This window comes from Cervus canadensis, chromosome 25 (genome assembly GCF_019320065.1).
Source record: "Cervus canadensis isolate Bull #8, Minnesota chromosome 25, ASM1932006v1, whole genome shotgun sequence".
NCBI lineage: Eukaryota > Metazoa > Chordata > Mammalia > Artiodactyla > Cervidae > Cervus > Cervus canadensis.
The window spans coordinates 23,022,859-23,045,839 of NC_057410.1; the positions used below are offsets into that span (position 1 = coordinate 23,022,859).

General features: G+C 41.8%; 1 protein-coding gene across 7 annotated transcripts in view; it reads left to right on the forward strand.

The window, feature by feature from the left end:
- Positions 1-22,981, forward strand: part of PCED1B (PC-esterase domain containing 1B) — a 180,261-nt gene that overhangs the window by 58,739 nt on the left and 98,541 nt on the right. The window lies entirely within an intron of this gene.

The window sequence follows — 22,981 nt, forward strand, 5'->3', positions numbered from 1 at the left end:
CACGCATGCACACACATGCACGTGTGCATACATGCACCCACAGCCATAGGTGCACCCACACACTCAGATGTTTCTATTTAGTGCCTATCTCCTTTATAGAACCTCAAGCATGAGGAGAGAAAGAGGTTATTTTTCATTGCTTCTGGTCTTTTTTTTTTTAGATCTTGTCTTCATTCTTAGCCTTTATATGACTTTGCCGCATCTTGTGGTGGCACCAGTGCAGTGTTATCTTCCAGAGTGAGTATATATTGGGACATTCCTAGATGAGTAGTCTGATTTTGATCCTGCCTTGTGCATGATCACCTTTGACTTCCCACCTTTCAGTAGCCTGGCTCCCTTTTAGACTGTTGATTATTTTCTCAGATGTTTTTGTGTTGCTGGATTCCAAGTCAGCTAGAGTCACTATCAGTAATTGACATTAACAAGAGTATCTGTGGCAGTTCGTTCTGCACTGTGTTTTGAATGGATTCACTCCAGATTCCGCCATTATCTTAACTGCAATTATTGCTGCAGAGAAAGTCATTAGACCTTCTAAGGGTCTTTTATACTATTCTTGCCTTGAAGGTCAATTCGGAAACTATGCCTCCTTTTCAAATGCGACGGAGCCTCTTGCTAAACCTTCTGTATTCATATTTTAGCCTACTACCTGGCTACCATCTTGAATGAACAGATGTTTTAACATGTGCCTTTGGGATAATGTTTCTCAACTGTTCCTGGCTCTTTCTTACATCTGGCTCCTGTTTCCTCCCTCCTAGTTTTCTTTTTTTTTATATATAAAAAGCATTTATCACTACTAACATTACACTATGTGTTTGTCTATTATCTGCCTCCCTGAATAGAATGTGAGTTTCCTCCCCCTTTTTATACCCTTCTGATAACTAGTACTTAGAACAGAGTCAGGCACGTGAAGTTAACTAGATATTTGCTGAATGGATAAATGAATGATTTGTGTAATTTTGGACAAGTTTCTTCTCCATTTGAGCCAACACAAAAATCTGTGTGCTACTCTGGTTATGGGGTCAGGGAAGGGCTTTCTGAGGAAAGCTGAGTAAGCCAGGAAAGTAAGTCCAGGAAAGAGAAACTCAGGAGAGGAGACTGCAGATGCAAAGACAGAAGTGTATTTGGCATGTTCAAGAAGGGCTAAGGAGGAGGGTGTACCTGAAGTACAGTAATCAGGAAGAGAGAGTTGGAAGTTAGGTCGGGGGTAGCCAGTAGCCAGACTGCATTTGTGAAGAGTGCAGGAGAGGTGCTTGGTGTGAGAGGGAAGGTATGTGTGGTGTGGTGTGTGTGGTGCATTTGTGGAGAAGTCCTGCGTGTGTGTGATGTGTGTGTACGTGTTGTGTATATATGCATGTGGTGTCGTGTGCGTGTGGTGTGTCATATGTGCAGGTGTGTTTGGTGTGACAGGAATATACGTAGGGGGACCTGTGTGTGCATGATGGTACATAGGTGTATTAAAATTACTTACTCTTGTTGCAGCAAAACCTAGTCAAAATTCATCCAGCCAGGGTGTTTGAAAACCTCAGCCTGAAAAGGAAAGAAACATTCTTTCTCTGCTTGTTTCCTTCTGAGAAGCTCACAGGATTAAAAGACCACCTTGCTAGGTTACTGCATGTTGTTTTGTTGTTTTAGTTGCTAAGTCCTGTCTGACTCTTGCGACCCCGTGGACTGTAGTCCGCCAGGTCCCTCTGTCCATTAGATTTCCCAGGCAAGAATACTGGAGTGGGTTGCCGTTTCCTTCTCCATGCAATCTTCCCAACCCAGGAATTGAACCCGCATCTCTTATGTCTCCTGCATTGGCATATGGGTTCTTTATCACTAGTCACCAGGGAAGCCCATGTTCATAAGGAATTTATTTATTGAACAGTCCATGTTTTCAATAGTTCATTGATGTTTTCTGAAAAAGAACACTTTTGCTTCTGCTACATCATCATAATCATTGAAATTTTATGCCTGACAACATTTTCAACACATAATGCAGCAAAGCACAGATTCCAAAACAAATCAGTAATACATTTTAAATAAGTAGAGAGTTTTAAAATCTATTTGCTTTTAATTCTGGTTAACAGGTGGGTTTGAAAGCCGAAGGATTCTTGACCTTATGTAGTCTCTTATGCCCCTGGCATCTGGGGCTGCCAAGAAATTTGTAGTAGAGTGTCAGGAACAACAAAATATGTTGTCACTTTCAACTCTGTTTTATACATTAATATCTGTACCCAAAACCTCTTTCCTCATTTAGTCAGTGAAATGCAGTGATATCTAGTCTCCATCTAGGCCCACAGAGAAAACACAACCAAGATTGAAATACTGAAAATGTTTCACAATCGAGACTTCAGTTATGTCAGAAGACAGTGGAAAATACTTCACATATTTGACAGTTGATAAAACAGATTTTTCCCCTTGTCATGATTGTGGCAGTTGTACGCGAAAAGAAAAATCTGTCCAAAATACCCTGGATAAACAGAAAAAGGGAGCAAAGGCAATAAGTCCCCCTTCTCCTATAATGTTGTTGACTGGTATGTCCCTAATTGAGCCAAAGTTTTACATATGTTTACTTGCTAAGTATCATTACCCAGAATAAAACACAACTTTCTTGAGACTGGTGTGTTTCCTAAAGTGACCTTGATCTAGGGGTGGTTTTGAAGACATTCTCAGTACTTTCAGATGACAGACTCCACATCTCTAAGGAGTTTCATATTTAAGAGCTGGAGGTACTTGAAAGGATGGAATTTCACTGTAACGTGGTTGATCACTTGAACTCTGCAATCAGAAGACTGTTTTCAGTTCCTGTTTGCTCTTTACCGGTTATAGAGCCTTGGAAAGGTTGTTTAATATCCTCCTCACAAAGTTTCTCACAAATATAACATGAGGCTGATGGTAGAGTGGGGATTAAATGAGTCACTGTATGAAAATGTCTGGCACAAATTCAGCCTTCAATGTTAGCTATTAAGATTCCACTTTTGTGTCTAGTATTAAAAGTATGTAGAACGCCTAACGATTAAACATCCATGCAGTTGTCACATGCATTATCTGATGGGTTCCACACAACAACCCGCTGTAATAGAGCAGATGTTGTCCCATTTGGCAAAAGAGGGCCTGTTAGAGAAGATCTGTGCCTCCTGCAAGGCCCCCCACCCCCACCATATCATGGAACCAGGATGTGAATTCAGGTCTGCTGTGTCTCAGTGCCCTTTCCAGGAAACCAATTAACTCAGTATAGTATTGAATTGAGATGTGACTCTGAAAAGAATCTAAGAGATTCCCAAACAATTTTTTTAATTTTGGTGTAGCAGGAGTTTGGGGGATCCTGCAAGACCACCCTCAGGTTCAGTGATTCACTAGAACAGGAGTCTCCAACCTCTGGACCACAGACCAGAAGCAGTCCGTGGCCTCTTAGGAGTCAAACCCCGCAGCAGGAAGTAGGCGGTAGCAAGTGAGTGAAGGTTGCTGTACTTATAGCTGCCGTATTTACGGCTGCTCCCCATCTAGGTTGTGTGCTCCTTATGGGAAGCTAATGCCTGATGACTTGAGGCAGAGCTGAGGCAGTGATGCTGGCTCTGGGGAGTGGTGCAAATACAGATTATCATTAGCAGAGAGATTTGACTGCACAGAGACCATAATAAATCAATTGCTTTCAGACTCATATCAAAACTCTATCAGTGAGTGGCAAGTGACAATTAACCTGCATCAAGTGGCAGGTTTTGTGGTGGCAAGTAAGTAGATTGGACATAAGCAACGCACTTTGGGTGTCACTGTCTCCCATCATCCCTAGATGGGACTGTCTAGTTGCAGGAAAACCAGGGTTCCCACTTATTCTGCATTATAGTGAGTTGTATAATTATTTCATTATATATCACAATGTAATAATAATAGAAATAAAGTGTACAATAAATGTAATGTGCTTGAGTCATATTGAAACCATCCCGCCTCTTCCACCCCCCGCCACCAGTCCACGGAAAAATTGTCTTCCATGAAACTTGTCCCTAATGCCAAAATGGTTGGGGACCACTGATCTAGAATAACTCAGAAAAGCTGTTACACACATCGTACTGGTTTATTACAATGAAAGGATACATATTAAAATTAGTGAAGGCTGAGGGCAGAGTCTAAGGAAAATTAGGCATGGGCTTCCAGTTGTCCTGTCTCAGAGTTGTTAGACAGGCAGCCCTGAATTCTCCCAGCAACAATATGTGATAATACGCAAAGTACCATCGCCGACCAAGGGGCCCACCTGAGCCTTGGTGTCCAAGGCTGTTATTGGAGATCAGTCACATAGGCGTGGAGCACCTGAGTGGCTGACCTGAACCACCCAGTGTTCAGCTTCCGCAGGTCACACTGATACTTCCTGGTTCAGGGCCACAGGTCAACAACGCAGGCGTTCTCCATGAATCACCCTGTTAACATAAACTATCTGACATGACTCAAGGTCTCAGTAATACCAAGATTCTCTTATCAGCAAGGATATTTCAAGGGCTCTCAGGTTATCTCCCAGGGGCCAGTTAAGGCCAATCCTTTCTTCAGAATGTGCAAGGTTTGAGCATACCAACTCTACTGAGCTAACTCTCTACTGCAAAGCTGAGGCATAGTGTCTGGGCCTCCTGAAGATATTAGAGCACAACCAGAGGCAACTCAGAGGCAGACTCAGCCCAAATGTGAACCAGTTTCTAAATCTGGTCCATGCATCAGTCCTCTGAGCCAATGGGTGTTCCAGTGTTTGCAGTGGGTTACCGGAACCAGGAAGGTCTGCCAGACCCTAGCGGTGTTGGGAGATCTTGTCTTGACTCTGGGCCCTTTCTCACTTTTGGAAGCATCACACCGCCCCCACTCTGGGAGACCTCCAGAGTGAAAGGTAGAGAGGCCTTAACAATCTACTCTCAAGTAAGGATTCTCTTGCTAGCATATTCAAAATTTCGTTATTAGAGTAAGAAATAGGTAGGACTCATGCAACAAAAACCTCAACTCAACATGACTGAAACAGCTAATGGATTTATCATCTCATATTGTTGTAGCCACGCGTTCCAGGAACAAACTCACTCAGAAGGACAATGCAGATAGTGGAGTGCAGTTTATTACACTGGTGGGCCCAAGGCAGTCTCCTCTTAGCCAAGGATCCCGACCAGTTTTTGTGAAAACCTTATATACCCTAAGTGTACTTGCTCAAACCCAACTCCCCAAATTCCTTGAAACTAGTCTGGACAAGATAAAAGAGAGATACGATCAAAGTTAACCCATGATTCATGTGTCACAAGACTAGATAAACAGTGGATATTTATCAATAGGCCTGTGGTCATATCCCGATAAACATAATGGAATTTACCACCTTGTTCTGTTACAGAGATAATTGGCATATTCTTTTTTTTTTTTTTTTTTAATTGGCATATTCTTTTAGGCAACGAGAGTCCAAGTCCTGAGGCTCTTTGATCCTGGGGGTCTGGTTTTCCATTGGTAGGCCATTTCTATAGACACCGGGGACAAAGTTCAGAGTCCATTGGGAGGGTGACCATGCGTGTAGCCTAATGTTCGCAGCCTGGCCTAAGACGGAGTCCAGCTCTGTCTGTTTCCTCCTTCACCAAAAGGAACACAGCCCCAGGGTTGTTCAATTTGGCACCTTGACAGCAATATAAAAAACCCAAGTTCTTTCTTCCATCCTGGACCCGTTGGTTAGATTTCCTGATGGTTAGAAAATGGCTGCAGCAAGAACAAACTACAGTGGTTACCACTGTGCGTATGTGTGTGTGGTGTGGGGCGGAGGACAATATGGGGGCGGGGAGTGGGAGCTACAAACTACTGGGTGTGAGATGGGCTACAACCACGTGTTGTACAATGCGGGGAAGATAAGGAATATTTTGTGGTAACTGTAAGTGGAACGTAACCTTTGTACTGGTTATTTAGTCACTAAGTCGTGTCCGACTCTTGCAACCCCTTGGACTGTAGCCCACCGGGCTCTTCTGTTCATGAGATTTCCCAGGCAAGAATACTGGAGTGGGTTGCCATTTCCTTCTCCAGGGGATCTTCCCAACCCAGGGATCGAATCCGGGTCTCCCGCATTGCAGGTGGATTCTTTACTGCTTGAGCTACCAGGAAATTGTATAAAAATTTAAAAAACACATTTTAAAGAGAAAACAAAGGAAAAACTGGCTATGGCAAGGTCAGGCATCATACTGTCACATTCCATTGTTGTTGTTGTTGTTCCGTTGCTATCATGCAGACACAAAAATGGGACTTTTCCTTGTGTCTCTTAGAGAGTTAAGAAACCTTTCCCAGAAGCCTCCTTTATCAGCTTCCTCTATTCTGCCGGCCAAAACTGCCTCTTCCTAATCACTGTTAAACAAAGAAATTTTTTCCCCTGCGCTGGGTTAATATAAGCAAACACAGGACTTAGAGTGAGACTAGCATTACCTAAAGCCTATGGTTTCTTGGAAAATCATTCAGGGTCAAATTCAGGGTTGGTTGGAAAGTATTGAGTGAAAGTCAAAGTCAAAGTCGTTCAGTCGTGTCTGACTCTTTGGGATCCCATGGACTGTAGCCCTCCAGGCTCGTCTTTCCATGGAATTCTCCAGGCAAGAATACTGGAGTGAGTAGCCACTCCCTTCTTCAGGGGATTTTCCTGATGCAGAGATCGAACCCTAGTCTCCTGCATTGCAGGTAGATTCTTTACCATCTGAGCCATCAGGGAAACGCTAAGTAGGGCTTCGCTATTGGATAGGCAACCAGAGCTGTCTGCTGTAGCAAATTCCCAAGTAGAAAGCGCACAGCAGAGGCAATTCTCTGCAGCTTCTGAAATCCCTAGTCCTCATGGGGAGCCCCAAGGGTCATTTGTGTTGCCTCAGTTTCCTGGAACTAATTGATTCCTAGGAGAAGAAAAAAACAAACAAACAAACAGTCCTGGGGAATTCCATGGCAGTCCAGTGGTCCACTGCAGGGGACATGGGTTTGATCCCTGGTTGGGGAACCAAGATCCCACATGGTGTGGGCACAGCCAAAAAAAAAGAAAAGAAAAAAGCCCTGAAGAGCTGTGTTTGTGCTCACACAAGCTCTTGTGTTCATGCTAACTGGTGTCTGACTCTTTGCAACCCCATGGACTGTAGCCCACCAGGCTCCTCTGTCCATGGAATTTCCATTTCCTCCTTCAAGGAGTCTTCCAGACCCAGGGATCAAACCCACATCTCTTGTGTCTCCTGCATTGGCAGATGGATTCTTTACCACTGAGCCACCAGGGAAGCCCCATATAAGCTCTATTTTCCCATTTTTATCCAGGTGTTCTCCCTAAGAGAAAACCCTCTACTTTGTTTCACAGATTTCTTCATCATTAATTCAGATGTGCCTACCTCATTGGCCAGATTCTCCTGCAGCTGACTCAAGTTCCTTAAATCTCAGACATTTCTCTGTTATCAGACAGACCACAGCGGTTTTCAACATCTGTTCCCCTTAAGAGTCTTTTCCTTATCCCACGAGATTTTACACAATTAGAGCTTTCTGTCCCCTTTTTCTCTTCCCCTGGCCCCTTTCATTTTCCATTGTCCACACACCTTAAGGTTTGGTAACATGCCATCTGGAAATGGAGTTTGCTGAGAATCTTCCCCCATGGAACTAACAATCCCTTTAGCTCTTCCCCGTCTTTTCAATTTACAGAAATAAATCTGCTTTCTAAAGTGGTGGAAACAACTTGCCAGCTATTATTTCTCAGCTTAGACCTCACTCAATTGCTTTCATAATTTGGTATTTTGTATCTGGCTTCCAAACACGCTAAACCTAGAACTGACCATACATTTCACTTTTCTTAAGTGCTTGCCCTCCAGAGTGCTCCCCCCAAGTCATTGAGTGTCAATGCAGGAAGAGATGTTGACATCCTCACCTGCCTTCGAGCTCAGCTGCTTTTTCTTCGCACCCCTCTCTCTCTCTGTCAGGTTGCCTGAGAACTGGCACAATAGTAGCCTCATACTTTCTCCTATCTGTTATTATTTCCTTATTCTGCCACTCCCTAATAAATGATTGGGAATAACTGTCTTGTTATAAGCTGGCTTGCACAATAGTAGGTGGCCTATCTGTAGGAGCAAATATGCTTTAGGATCATTTTCTCAGACAGATGCTTTAAAAGTTGATATTGGAGCCTGTCTGCTGAAAAGATTCCTCAGGAGCATGAAGAGAGGGAAAGGGCATCAGAATAATTCTATGGTGAGGACTTAACACTTTAACATTATGAGCTGCTTCTTTAAATAGCTTTTCTATTTTTTTTTTTCCGATTTTAAAATAATGTATGTTTATTTCAGAGAATTTGGAGGGAAAAAAAACATATTTCCTTTATGTAAGGACAGGCAGCTATTAGAAGAGATGTGGAGGAGTATATTGAAGGCAAACATTCTAATGAATAAGACTGAATCACAGTCTGCACTGGCACGGTTACTGGAACATGATTGTGAGGGAGAAATACAGATTGTTAGTCCTTATGCTGGCAATTCATCATCAGTTGACACTCATCATTGACATCTAAAGTACTGAAGATATTTTCTTAAAGAAACACGAAGCAGGTTAATTCAACAAGCATTCAAATATACAAAAATATATGTATGTTTGTTAGTCTCTCAGTTATGTCTCTGCAACTCTGTGGACTGTAGCCCACCAGGCTCCTATGTCCATGGGGATTCTCCAGGCATGAATGCTGAAGTGGGTAGCCATTCCCTTCTCCAGGGGATCTTCCCAACCCAGGGATCAAACCCAGGTCTCCCGCATTGCAGGGAGATTCTTTACTGTCTGAGCCACCCGGGAAGCCCTGAAAATATATATGTATGTGTGTGTGTGTACATACATATGCATGTATATATATATATATATAGAAGTTCCTACTAAGTTCCAGGTAATGTCCTAGGTCAGGAAGTATGTCAGTGAACAGAAAAAAGCCCTTAAGGAACTCACATTCTTATAACTGAGATACAAAGAAATCGGTAGTTAAAGTGCATTCAGGAACCCGAAGGAAGTGAGGCCTCAGCCATGCTGATGTCTGCAGGAGAGCGCACGCAAGCGTGATGAGATCGGAGCAGATGGGGGTGTTGGCAGACAGCAAGGGGGCCAGTGTGACTGGACAGGAGTGAGCAAATGTTTGGAGGGTAAGAAGATAAAGTCAGAGAGGCAGCAGGAGGCCAGGCCATGTGCGGCTTATGTCAGGAAAGGCCTTCCAGTTTGACTTAGAGTGAGAGGGAATGTCCTAGAGGGTTTTGTGCAGAAATGATCTCACTTTTTTAAAGGAATATAAAAGGTAAGAAATGTACAATTACAGATGAACAATAGAACCACAATGAAGGGAGTACAAAAGAAGAGTATTAACCCAAGTGATTTTGGAAGATAGTATTTTGACTATATACTGAATGTTAGTAATCTGGGTTCTCCAGAGAAACAGAATCAATAGGAGATAGATATAGATAGATAGCTACCATGAGGTCTATCTATCTATCCATCCTTTGTTATAAGGAATTGACTCATGTGATTATGGAGGCTGAGAAGTCCAGGACCTGTAGACCGCAGCTTGGAAACCCAGGAAAAACAGTGGTCTGAGTGCAAAGGTCCAAGAACCAGGAGAGCTGATGCTGTAAGTTCTAGTCTGAGTCTCAGTCTAAAGGCAGGAGAAAACCAATGAGTCAGCTAAAAGATAGGCAGTGAGGAAGAATTCTTTCTCTCAACTCTTTGTTCTGTTCAGGCCTTTAACAGATTGCATCTGGCCTCCACACTGGGGAGGGCAGTTTGCTTTGCTCAGTTTACTAATTCAAATGTTAATCTCCTTCAGAAATACCCTTACAGACACACCTAGAAATCATTTTCTTACCCCATGCATGGCCTAGTCAAATTGATACATAGAATTAACCATCATATTCCATTAGGGTAAAAGCAAAAAGAACTATGCAGAAATATTTTACTTGAATTGATAAATTTGTTTTTCACAGAAGTATGGATTAAGTAACTCTGAAATTACTTTATATATGTTATAAAATTGTACAAATAAATGTCTAGATTATATTTCTCAGCTATTAAAAAGAATGCACTTGAATCAGTTCTAATGAGATGGATGAAACTGGAGCCTATTATACAGAGTGAAGTAAGTCAGAAAGAAAAACACCAATACAGTATATTAACACATATATATGGAATCTAGAAAGATGGTAATGTTGACCCTATATGCGAGACAGCAAAAGAGACACAGGTATAAAGAACAGACTTTTGGACTCTGTGGGAGAAGATGAGGGTGGGATGATTTGAGAGAATAGCATTGAAATATGTATATTACCATATGTGAAATAGATCACCAGTCCAAGTTCGATGCATGAAACAGGGCACTCAAAGCCAGTGCCCTGGGACAACCCTGAGGGCTCGGATGGTGAGGGAGGAGGGAGGGGGGTTCAGGAAGAGGGACACATGTAAACCCATGGCTGATTCACATCAGTTCAGTTCAGTTCAGTCGCTCAGTCGTGTCCGACTCTTTGCCACCCCATGAATCACAGCTCGCCAGGCCTCCCTGTCCATCACAAACTCCCGGAGTCTACTCAAACTCATGCCCGTCGAGTTGGTGATGCCATCCAGCCATCTCATCCTCTGTCGTCCCCTTCTCCTCCTGCCCCCAATCCCTCCCAGAATCAGGGTCTTTTCCAGTGAGTCAACTCTTCACATGAGGTGGCCAAAGTACTGGAGTTTCAGCTTCAGCATCAGATCAATGCATGGCAAAAACCACTACAATATTGTAAAGTAATTAACCTGCAGTTAAATAAATGAATTTTTTTTAAATGTCTAGATCAGAGATAATGAGAATGAGTTATCTTAATTAAGGGGAGAGAGCGAGAGAGAGTGTGTGTGTGTGTATTGGTCACTCAGTCATGTCTGACTCTTTGTGACCCCATGGACTGTAGCCCTCCAGGCTCCTCTTGTCCAAAGGAGTTTTCCAGGCAAAAATATTGGAATGGGTTGCCATTCCCTCCTCCAGAGGATCTTCCCGACCCAAGGAGAAAGAATTTACAAAGGCGGGGGACGGGGGGCGGGGGGGCTATGAGGAAACTTGCCATGTTGTACTAGAATCAGGGATACCAATGAGAATCTTGGTTCTAGATTAGATAGATAGAGGGATAGATAAGTAGATGTGTGTGTGTGTGTGTGTGTGTGTGTGTGTGTGTGTGTATTGTTTTTGTTCAGTCACTAAGTTGTGTCTGACTTTTTGTGACCCCCATGAACTGCAGCATGCCAGGCTTCTCTCCTTCACCATCTCCCAGAGTTTGCTCAAACTCATGAACATTGAGTCGGTGATGCCATCGAACAGTTATTTCATCCTCTGTCACCCCCTTCTCCTCCTGCTCTCAATCTTTCCCATCATCAGGGTCTTTTCTAATGAGTCAGCTCTTCTCATCAGGTGGCCGAAGTACTGGAACTTCAGCTTCAGTCCCTCCAATGAATATTCACGGTTGATTTCCTTTAGAATTGATTGGATTGATCTCCTTGCTGTCCAAGGGACTCTAAAGAGTCTTCTCCAGCACAGTAGTTTGAAAGCATCAATTTTTTGGCACTCAACCTTCTTTATGGTCCAACTCTCCCATCCATACATAACTAATGGGAAAACCATAGCTTTGACTATAAGGACCTTTATCCATATATCCTAGTTCTGTTTGCTGAAAGGGCCTGGAAGTGATGACACCCAGTAATAATGAGCACACCTGACACCCACAGGTTTTTATTTCTAACCATCATTCTCTAATAAAAGGAGCCAAAGATCCTCTTAAAAATGGTCAATGCCAGGGCTGGAGGGGAGAAATAAAGGATGAGCCTGGACTATCTTGGTCCCAGAAATTATGGCAGTGCTTTAAAAAAATAATGGGAGTATGTCAAAATACCATAAGAGCCAATTTGAAGGAGCTACCAAGGGCCAAATATAGAACAAATTGAGCAAGAAAATAAAATAAATGTACCTGAGTATGAACTAATATAAATAAATTACTCAGCTATTCTTTATAGTAGAATTCCAATTAATAAATGCTGGGGAAAAAATGTAAATAGAAAATCACTTTTTGGTAAACATCAAAGTAAACAGTAACAACTGTTGCAGGCTAGCAGTGTTGATAGATGCAAAATTAGTGGGCAAAGTTATAATGAGAAATAAGATGTTTGCATAGTCTCAAAGTATCTCCCTATAAGATATTACTTGTTAGTTATATGGGAAAATCATAATTTTATGGTGGAGAAATCATAACCAAAGGATCAAAGTCAACATCATCAATTATGAGGCATCTTGACATCATAAACCTCCTTATATGCTGCACTAAGAAGATGTATTATAACTTCTGTAGTATTCTTGACAAAAATGAGTAATCTCTATAATCATAAGGAAAAAACATTAAACCAACTCAAACTGAAGAACTCTTCAATATAGCAAGGTCATGGAAATTTTATTTTTTAACTGAAGAATTGTTTCAGATTGGAGAAGACTAAGGAAACATGAAAACTACTTGTGATATGGGATCCTGAATTGAAGTTTGGACCTGAAAGAGGACAATTGGAGATATTGGAAAAAGGTCTGAAAATTAGTTAACTGTACAGTCTGTGCTCCAGATCCACAGGTTCCATATCTGTGGATTCTACCAACTGTGGATTGAAAATATTTGGGGGAAAAAGTCCAGAAAATCCCCAAAAGGAAAACCTAAATTTGCCGTGTGCTAGCAGTGATTTATATAGCAGTTCTATTGTATTAGGTATAAGAAGGATGTGCTTAAGCTATATGCAAAAACTATGCCATTTTCTGTAAGTGACTTGAGCATCTGCAGATTTTGGTATCCCAGGGGAGTCCTGGAACCAACCTCTACAGTTACTGAGAGAGGACTACTATATCAATGTGACCTTCTCAAATAACATTAGACTACCAGTTAATAAAAGTTATAAAGAAAATGGCTATTACATAGAGGACTGTAACCAAATGTACTAATTCTAGGAAAAGGAGAAAATGCTTAGAATTTAGAATTGAAGTTAAAGTTTAATTACATACTTTAAAACTATACAAAATGTTCTCTCTATATATATTTTATAGATAACGTGATGCATATGTGCGTACTCAGTCGCTTCAGTTGTGTCCAACTCTTTGTGACCTCGTGGACTTGAGCCCACGAGGCTCCTCTCTGTCCATGAGATTTTCCAGGCGGGGGTACTGGAATGGGTTGTCATGCCCTCCTGTAAGGGATCCTCCCAACCCAGGGATCGAACCTTTGTCTGCTGCATCTCCTGCATTGCAGGTGGATTCTTTACATCTGAGCCACTGGGGAAGCCCCAGATAACTTGATACATAAATTCAAAATGATTGGAGTTCCAGTCATCTCAAATCTGATAACTGGTTATCCACTAACTCAAGTCCTTTAAGTATAACACAAGGACCAGGAACTGCTAGCTATAGCCAAAAGAAAGAGAAAGCCATCTGTGCTGAAAGAGGAAAAAGAACAACTCTTCATAGCTGAACTTTGAAACTTTGCATTGCCTTTAGACTGAGATTTTTCCAACTTCTTTTAAGCATCCAACTTTATTCTTCCCACTGAATTACACTGAATTACATAATAGAAATGTCTCTGAATAAAAAGGAAAAAGAACTATTCATTGTTTCCTTTGTCCTATTTCCTTCTCCATGAATTGACCTTTCATTCAAGTTCATTCCCATGAAAAGACTTAGCCTGCCCTGCTCCAGACCAGAGCTGGACCACGTGAACTTCCTAGGCAGGCTGTAATCTGTGCCTCTTCACACGGGTCTTCTTTCAGTATATGTTTCGTTTGTTCTGATATACTGTTCACTATGTTTGTTTAGTGGAGTGGGAACGACTCTACTATATTCCACTATGTGACATTGCTGTGTTGCTGCTGGGAGACAGTTCTCCAGGGTCTTTCCCATTTCTACACCTCTTGTGAGCCAGGCATTGACTGCTCTTTGTTCCAAACCATCTGACACACATAGACTGCATGTATCATCAACTAGCGTCCATGAAACGGTGGCAGGCTAACTCTCTAGCTCTCAAGGAAGATGAAATCTCATGCCCTTGGGAGTTCTTGATAGTCATTTGAACTTACTGATGCCAAGTCCTACTTTCAGGCATGGGATGTTAGGACTGGTGCTCCATCCCATAGTTGCACTATGTAATTGGCCCATAAGCACCACCCAAATACACATTTCAAACAAGTTTAGCACCTGTAGGGAGTTTTTGTTTTTGAGCTATTTATCCTAGAAGTCAGAGTCTATTTTAGTGGGCACAGAACCAACTTGTGTTTCAGCCACCATGTAGAGTTGCTCTCAAGCATCTAAATTATCAGGTCTCCTAGTTCTGATTTATGCCAGTGATATTTTAGCACCCTTGCAGATTGGTTTTCCAGGCAAGTACCTCCTAACCCATTTCACACTCTGGTTCTGTTACCTATAAGAACATATATGTATGTGTGTGTGTATGTGTGCATCTCTTTTTCCAAAACAGGTGACACCAGCTACTCTAGGGTCCCACCCACCTACATTCCCTTAGAGTGCTGTTTTTGGGGGTTCTTGAAGTCTTCAGGCAGAACTCCATATTATGGGACAGAGGGATCCTTGTATATGTGTGTGTGTACATGAACATTTTCTTACTTCCTCCCCCAACAGTAAGCTTTGCTGCTATGATCAACGTGTTTCTACAAGCCTGGAAAATTACATTCATCACATTCTTGCCTGGTTTCATTTTAAAAAGAGCTTTGAAAATCTCACACTAAGTCTTTTTATGTTTTGTTTAGTTTTAGCAGCAGCTTATGTGGTGGGGAGGACAGTTGAGGAGATACCAAAAGGTGCGGCAGGTGGTATGGATCACATAGGAGACTGAATAGATGGATGATTCTGATATGTCTTCTCTTAGGAACAGATGTCTTGCCAGGTTGCAACAGCTCAGAAAGATGAGATAGGTCCTTGCCATGAATCTTATCTTCTCTGTCAGAGATTTATTGAATAGGAGTAACGGCTAGCCTTCTTTTATCTATTGGCCTTGAACCAGAGTCAAACGCTCCATATGCTGAAAGGGACTACTTAATCATCTAATCTCAGACTTCCTCAACAGTAAGATGCTCCACTGTTTTGTGATCTTCTAAGAAAGAAAAAGTATTGCCAATTGTTAAGACACATCCCAATTTCAGAAATATTAAAACACAAGAAACAGCATAGCTAAGAATGTATGAACTATGATACATGAATTAAGGGTTGCAAGCTTTTTGCCTAAGCTATTTCAGTGTTTTATTATCTAACATATTGTTTGAGTTTGTGACTCTAAATGCATGATAATAGCTACCAATTGTAGAAGATATATGTGTGTATTCGTGAGCCCCAGACCTTTTAACTCTACTTTTCTACCTCTATTGCATAGAAGAGGTAGAAAACCCATTCACAAAATGGAAAGCTGAGCTCCTGGAGGTTAGGTAAGGTTTGAAGGGGAGGATGCACCCAGCTATGTCTCCTCTCCAGCTGAGAAGCGCAGTTACTCTGAGGAGTTGCCTCTTGGAAGAGGCTGCCTGAGTTGAGAGTAGCTTTCAGAATGGTACCAAATCTAAATATTTGTGGATTGTTTTAGAAACAAGTTCCCACCCATCACACAGCTGTCACACAGCAATAATGGGGAGACTGGGCTCCTCTCTTTCAGCAAGAGTTACCAGGGAAAGGAAGGGTGAGGGGGTGGCTGTTCACCTCCACAGAAATCATTACAGACATAATGGGGCTAATGCTTTGCAAAGCTACAAAATGCAGTGTCATTGTTTATCCTCTGTCAAGTCTTCATTCTTAGGAGGGAGAAAGCCCTTTCAGAACTCTCTGCCTTCATAAGGTTTTTGGCCTTTTCAAGGGCTTAAAATGTTAAGGGCTTTGAATTCTTAAAGCATATGCATAAAGCATTTCCAGTACATTATTTAAAAATATACCTTTCTCTCTCTTGCTTTCTTTTCTCTTTTCTCTTCTTTCCCATTTCTTTCTTTCTTTCTTTTTTTTTTGGTTGTGATTTGAAGAAATCTTCACCATAGCCAAGAACAGGATTTTAACTGATGGCAAAAATATAAAGCCTTGAGATAATGTTTTATCACTGTTTATTATTGTATCTAAAGAAGAGGCCTTGAAAGGTGTTGGCTGCCGCTGGGTTACCATGGCAGTAATCAGTCAAACAAGCATGGGAGTTTTAAAGCCTGCTTAACCCTTTTTCTTACCCATTAGTGCAAACTTAAAGAAAGATTCTATTTTGTGCAGTAGTGTGGGATTAGGCAAGAATGTCCCTTTGTTCTGAGGTCCCAGCCTTGCTCACTGGATCCTCACACCCCCTTGCACCCTTGCTCCAACCTAAGGAGCCAAGTGCGTTCCCTGAGTGTGCCCTGTTGTCTCTGCCCTCTGAGTACAAGTACATATGGCTTCTTCTGCCTGGAACCAACTTTTGCTCGTATCTATAGACCCCATCTCCTTTAAACATTCTACTCCATGAAAATGACACCTCCTCCAGGAAGCCTTCCCCATCCTTTTCTCCACTATCAGTTAGAAACATGTCCTAAGTGTTCCAGTAACACTCTGTATTTACCTCCATCCTAGCTTATATTTTATTTCTTCACTCTTCTCCAGTAGCATATTTGGCACCTACCAACCTGGAGAGTTCATCTTTCAGTGTCATATCTTTTTGCCTTTTCATACTGTTCATGGGGCTCTCAAGACAAGAATATTGAAGTGATTTGCCATTCCCTTCTCCAGTGGACCATGTTTTGTCAGAACTCTCCACCATGATCCGTCCGTCTTAGGTGGCCCTACAAGGTATGGCTCATAGTTTCTTTGAGTTAGACAAGGCTGTGGTCCATGTGATCAGTTTGATTAGTTTTCTGTTATTGTGGTTTTCTTTCTGTCTGTCCTCTGATGGAGAAGGATAAGAAGCTCATGGAAGCTTCCTAATGGGAGAGACTGTGGGGGAAACTTGTAAACAATAACTAGTTTACAAGATGGTGGAGTAGAAGGACGTGCGCTCATCTTCTCCTGAGAGAACTCCAAAATTACAGTCATCGACAGGAGAATGTTGGATCCCACCAAAAAAGATACCCCATGTCTGAGGGCAAAGGAGAAGCCCCAGCAAGATGGTAGGAGGAGCAAAATTGCATTTAGAATCAAACCCCATACCCACCAGAGACTCTCGGAGGGCTCACACAAATCCTTGTGCGTACCAGGAGACCCCACAGAGACTGAGCCAGACCTGCCTGTGAGTGAGTGAGCTGGGAAAGATTGAAGGCAGGAGGAGAAGGGGACGACAGAGGATGAGATGGTTGGATGGCATCACTGACTCGATGGACATGAGTTTGAGTGAGCTCCAGAAGTTGTTGATGGACAGGGAAGCCTGGCGTGCTGCAGTCCACGGGGTTGCAAAGAGTCGGACACAGCTGAGTGACTGAACTGGACTGAACTAGCTTGCATTTCCTTTATTACAGTTGTTTGAGGCAGTCTTGCTGAAGAGTGTCTAGAACTGGTCTGCCTGGGTTTGAAGCTCTCCTGTATTACTTACTAGCTATGATTGTGGGCAAGTCACTTGACCTCTTTAAGCTTCAACTTCTCCTTATGAGAAGAAAAATATTTACTTCAAAGAATCATCATGGAGATTTAATGAAATAATCTAAGTTAAATACCTAGCACCGAGGAATATTCAGTAAATGTTAGAGTGAAAATTTGTCTCCTCGTAAAGTCTAAGTTCCATGAGGGCAGGGACCATGTCTTTTATCTTCTTAAGGACCTACCAAATAGCATATAGCAGCATAACATCAGACACATAGAAGAACTTTCCTACAAGTCTAGAACAGTATCGTCAAGCTTTCTATACATAAATGAATTTTACATATAGCTAAAGCCTACCCCTGAACACACACATAGAAAATTTCTTCTTGTTTCTAATTAGTAAATGAATTCATATCTATTGGTGAAAATGTAGAAACCAGAACCATAAAGAAGGAATAAAAGCCATTTATAAGCCTACCATCCACTGTTAATACATTAATCTATATCCTTTCATGTGCACATGCATCCTTTTAATGCATATGTATACATTTATATTATGTAGAAATATTCCAATTTTATGTTTTACAAATCTTTGTTGATGAGTCTTTCTCTATTTCATAGTGTTAATGCTTCAGTAGACATCCCATGTCATACATTTTTGCAAGCATCTTGCATTGTGGTTAAAACTTTTAAAAGTTGCTTTTAAACAATATAAAGATTTTTAAAACAAAACTATTTGCACAACCCAAGAGTTCATGTTGTTGTCGTTCAGTCACTAAGTCCTGTCCGACTCTTTACAACCCCGTAGATTGTAGCACACCAAGCTCCACTGTCCTCCACTACCTCCCAGAGTTTGCTCAGATTCATGTCCATGCAGCCGGTGATGCTGTCTAACCACTTCATTCCCTGTCGACCCCTCTTCCTTCTGCCCTCAATCTTTCCTAGCATCAGGGTCTTTTCCAGTGAGTCAGCTCTTCACATCAGGTGGCCAAAGTATTGGAGCTTCAGCTTCAGAACAGTCTTTCTGATGAATATTCAGGGTCAATTTCCTTTAGGATTGACTGGTTTGATATCCTTACAGGTCAAGGAGCCCTCAAGTGTCTTCTTCAGCACCACAATTCAAAAGCATCAATTCTTCAGTGCCTAGCCTTCTTTATGGTCCAACTCTCACAACCCTACAAGACTACTGGAAAAGCCATAGCTTTGACCATATGGATCTTTGTTGGCAAAGTGATGTCTCTGTTTTTTAATACACTGTCTAGGTTTGCCATAGCTTTCCTTCCAAGGAGCAAGCATCTTTTAACTTCATAGCTGCAGTCACCATCTGCAGTGATTTTGGAGCCCAAGAAAATAAAATCTGGCCACTGTTTCTATTTTTTTCCCCATCTATTTGCCGTGACGTGATGGGACCAGATGCAATGATCTTCATCTTTTTAATGTTGAGTTTCAAGGCAGCTTTTTCACTCTCCTCTTTGACCCTCTCAAGAGGCTCTTTAGTTACTCTTCACTTTCTGCGACTAGGGTGATATCATCTGCATATCTGAGGTTGTTGATACTTCTCCCAGCAATCTTGATTCCAGCTTATGTCCAACATTTCATATGATGTACTCTGCATTTAAGTTAAATAAGCAGGGTGACAATATACAGCCTTGTCATACTCCTTTCCCAATTTTGAACCAATCAGTTGTTCCATGTCTGGTTATAATTGTTGCTTTTTGACCTGCATACAGGTTTTTCAGGAGACAGGTAAGGTGGTTTGGTTCTCCCATCTCTTTTAAAATATTCTAGTTTGGTGTGATCTACACATTCAAAGGCTTTAACCTAGTCAATGAAGCAGAAGTAGATGTTTTTCTGGAACTCCCTTGCTTTCTCCATGATCCATCAAATGTTGACAATTTGACATCTGGTTCCTCTGCCTCTTTGAAACCCAGCTTGTACATCTGTAAGTTCTTGGTTCACATCCTGTTGAACCATAACTTGAAGGATTTTGAGCATAAGCTTGCTAGCATGTAAAATGAGTGCAGTTGTACAGTGGTTTGAACATTCTTTGGCATTGCCCTTCTTTGGGATTGGGATAAAAACTTAGTTTTTCCAGTCTGTGATCACTGCTGAGTTTTCCAATTTGCTGGCATATTGAGTGCAGCACCTTAACAGCATCATCTTTTAGGATTTTAAATAGCTCAGCTGGGATTCTGTCACCTCCAACTAGCTTTGTTCTTAGCAGTGCTTCTTAAGACCCTGTTGACTTCACCCACCAGGATGTCTGGCTCTAGGTGAGTGACCACGCCATTGTGGTTATCCAGATCATTAAGACCTTTCTTGTATAGTTCTGTGTTTTCTTGCCACCTCTTCTTAATCTCTTCTACTTACTGTTTCTGTCCCTTATTGTGCCCATCCTTGCATGAAATGTTCCCTTGATATCCTCAGTTTTCTTGAAGAGCTCTCTCGTCTTTCCCATTCTGTTGTTTTCCTCTATTTCTTTATACTGTTCATTTAAGAAATCGTTCTTATCCCTCCTTGCTAGTCTCCTGAACTCTGCATTCAGTTGGGTAAATCTTCCTCTTTCTCCATTAACTTTTGCTTCTCTTCTTTTCTCAGCTATTTGTAAAGTCTACTCAGACAACCACTTGCCTTCTTGTATTTCTTTTCCTTTGGGATGGTTTTGGTCACTACCTCCTGTATAGTGTTACAAACCTCCATAGTTCTTTAGACACTCTGTCCACCAGATTTAATCCCTTGAATCTATTCATCACTTCCACTGTATAATCATAAGGGATTTGATTTAGGTCATACCTGAATGGCCTGGTGGTTTTCCCTACTTTCTTCAATTTAAGTTTGAATTTTGCAATAAGGAGCTGATGCTCCAAGCCACAGTCAACTCCAGGTCTTATTTTTGCTGGCTGTACAGAGCTTCTCCACCTTTAGCTGCGAAGAAGATAATCAATCTGATTTTGGTATTGACCATCAAATGATGTCCATATATAGAGTTGTCTCTTGGGTTGTTGGGAATGGGTGTTTGCAATGACTGTGTTCTCTTGCATGTTCTCTTGACAAAACTCTATTAGCCTTTTCCTTGCTTCATTTTGTACTTCAAGGCCAAACTTGTCTATTATTCTGGGTATCCCTTGACTACCTACTTTTTCATTCCAGTCACCTATGATGAAAAAGACATGTATTTTGGGGGTTTTAGTTCTTGAAGGTGTTGTAGGTCTTCATCGAACCGGTCAACTTCAGCTTCTTCAGAATCAGTGGTTTGGGCATAGAGTTGGATTACTGTGATGTTGAATGGTTTGCCTTGGAAACAAACTGAGATCTTTCTGTCATTTTTTGAGATTGTATCCAAATACTGTATTTCTGACTCTTTTGTTATTTATGAGGGTTACTCTATTTCTTCTGAGGGATTCTTGCTCACAGTAGTAGATATAAGGGTCATCGGAATTAAATTCACCCCTTCCTCTCCATTTTAGTTCACTGATTCCTTAGATGTTGATGTTCAATCTTGCCATCGCCTGCTTGATGAGGTCGAATTTATCTTGATTCATGGACCTAACATTCCAGGTTCCTATGAAATATTGTTCTTTACAGCATCAGACTGCATCAGACTTTACTTTCACCACCAGATACATCCACAACTGAGCATCTTTTCTGCTTTGACCCAGCTGCTTTATTCTTACTGGAGCTGTTCATAATTGCCCTCCACTCTTCCCCAGTAGCATATTGGACACCTTCTGGCCTGGGGCGCTCATCTTCCAGCATCATATTTTTTTGCCTTTTCATACTGTTCACGGGGTTCTCTAGGCAAGAATACTGGAGTGTGTCGCCGTTTTCTTCTCTGGTGCACCATGTCTTATCAGAACTCTTCACTATGGCCCTTCTGTCTTGGGTGGCCCTGCAAAGCATGGCTCATAGCTTCATGGAGTTATACAAGCCCTGTCGCCACAACAAGGCTGTGATCCATGAAGGGGCAACAATTTATGATCATACCCATTTTACTGTGCCCTAGCAGCCCTAGCTCGATCTTAAGAAAACAGCTTTGCTAATTTGATAGATAGAAAAATGACATCTCATTTTTCCCCGTCTCTGTAAACCCATCACATGACTCCTCATTTAAACCTTGGGAAGACTCCGTTTGGTGATTCTGAGCAGCAGGTGCCGCAGCCTCTGAATCTCCATGCAGTTCCCCAGGGCTCTGAACTCTGCCTACTTGGAGCTCTTTCTTCTTACACGGAAGGGCTCCACATGTTTGTGTTTGGGCTTCCTCATACATCAGCGCTTTGATTTTAGTTTCTTCCTACACGGTCACCCACCATATGTGACTTCTTGCTTCATCCAACAGAGCATCAACTCTTCCTCATTCTCTGTTTTGATTCATTGTGTTTAGCAAGCATTTATCGAATACCCTGTGTCAAGGTTTGGGGAAAAGTTTTAAATGAACGAGAAATACAAACATTAATTGGACATAGTAAGTACCTACCCTACAAGAGAAACTAGAGATATAAACAGTTATACAAAGGAAGCAACTGGGGGACAGAGGCAGAAGTCCTGATATAGGACTCAGAATAAAAATAGGCTCCAAAGAGGGACCTGTGTGCTGTATGCTTGGCTGCTCAGTCATGTCCAACTCTTTGCAACCCCATGGACTGTAGCCCTCCAGGGTCCTTTGTCCATGGAATTCTCCAGGCAGGAACACTCGAGTAGGTAGCCATTCCCTTCTCCAGTAGATCTTCCTGACCCAGGGATCAAACCCAGGTCTTCTGCATTGTAGGCAGATTCTTTACCGTCTGAGCCACCAGGGAAACCCCAAAGAGGGACCTCTTATTTCTTAAAGTTTGATGGCTATAAAATTCTACCCCAGGAAATTAACATTGTATATAACCCTTCTAGCTTGTGGAAGAGAAACCAGATAAACAAAATTGTTTAAGTCCTGTGCTACATGAGATTAATTAAACTTCGATTGGGGGCTGGGGGTGCTTCTTCTGTGATAAGGGCTTTAAACCTGCCGGCTCTGACTCCAAGAGCTTCAGTTGGCTCTTTACAGGGCACCCTGGCTTCTTTCTCCGGTCTCAGCTCTGTTTCTTCGAGGGACGATTTGGTGCCAGGAATACCCAATTAAATTCAGTACTTCTGTGCAACAGTGAGAAAGGATGGTATTAATAATAAGGCTTCTTTGCAACTGAACAAACAGAGGTTCTTTTTCTCTATCATTTCTTTGAAATAGATGCTTGTTCAGAGTGATTCAACAGTTTAAAATGTAAGTTATCACTCAGTATCTTAAATACTTTATTTACATGTGGCCAAAATACATACCTTGAAAATTCCACTTAACATATACCTCCTGAATGCCCACTGTGTTCCAGGTACTAGGTATTTTACTACAGGTTTGCAAATTCCTACCCCAAACCGCTTTGTTCAGTTTTCTCCCAGATCTACTGCCATCATCTAAGTCCAAATGTGATCTGTAGT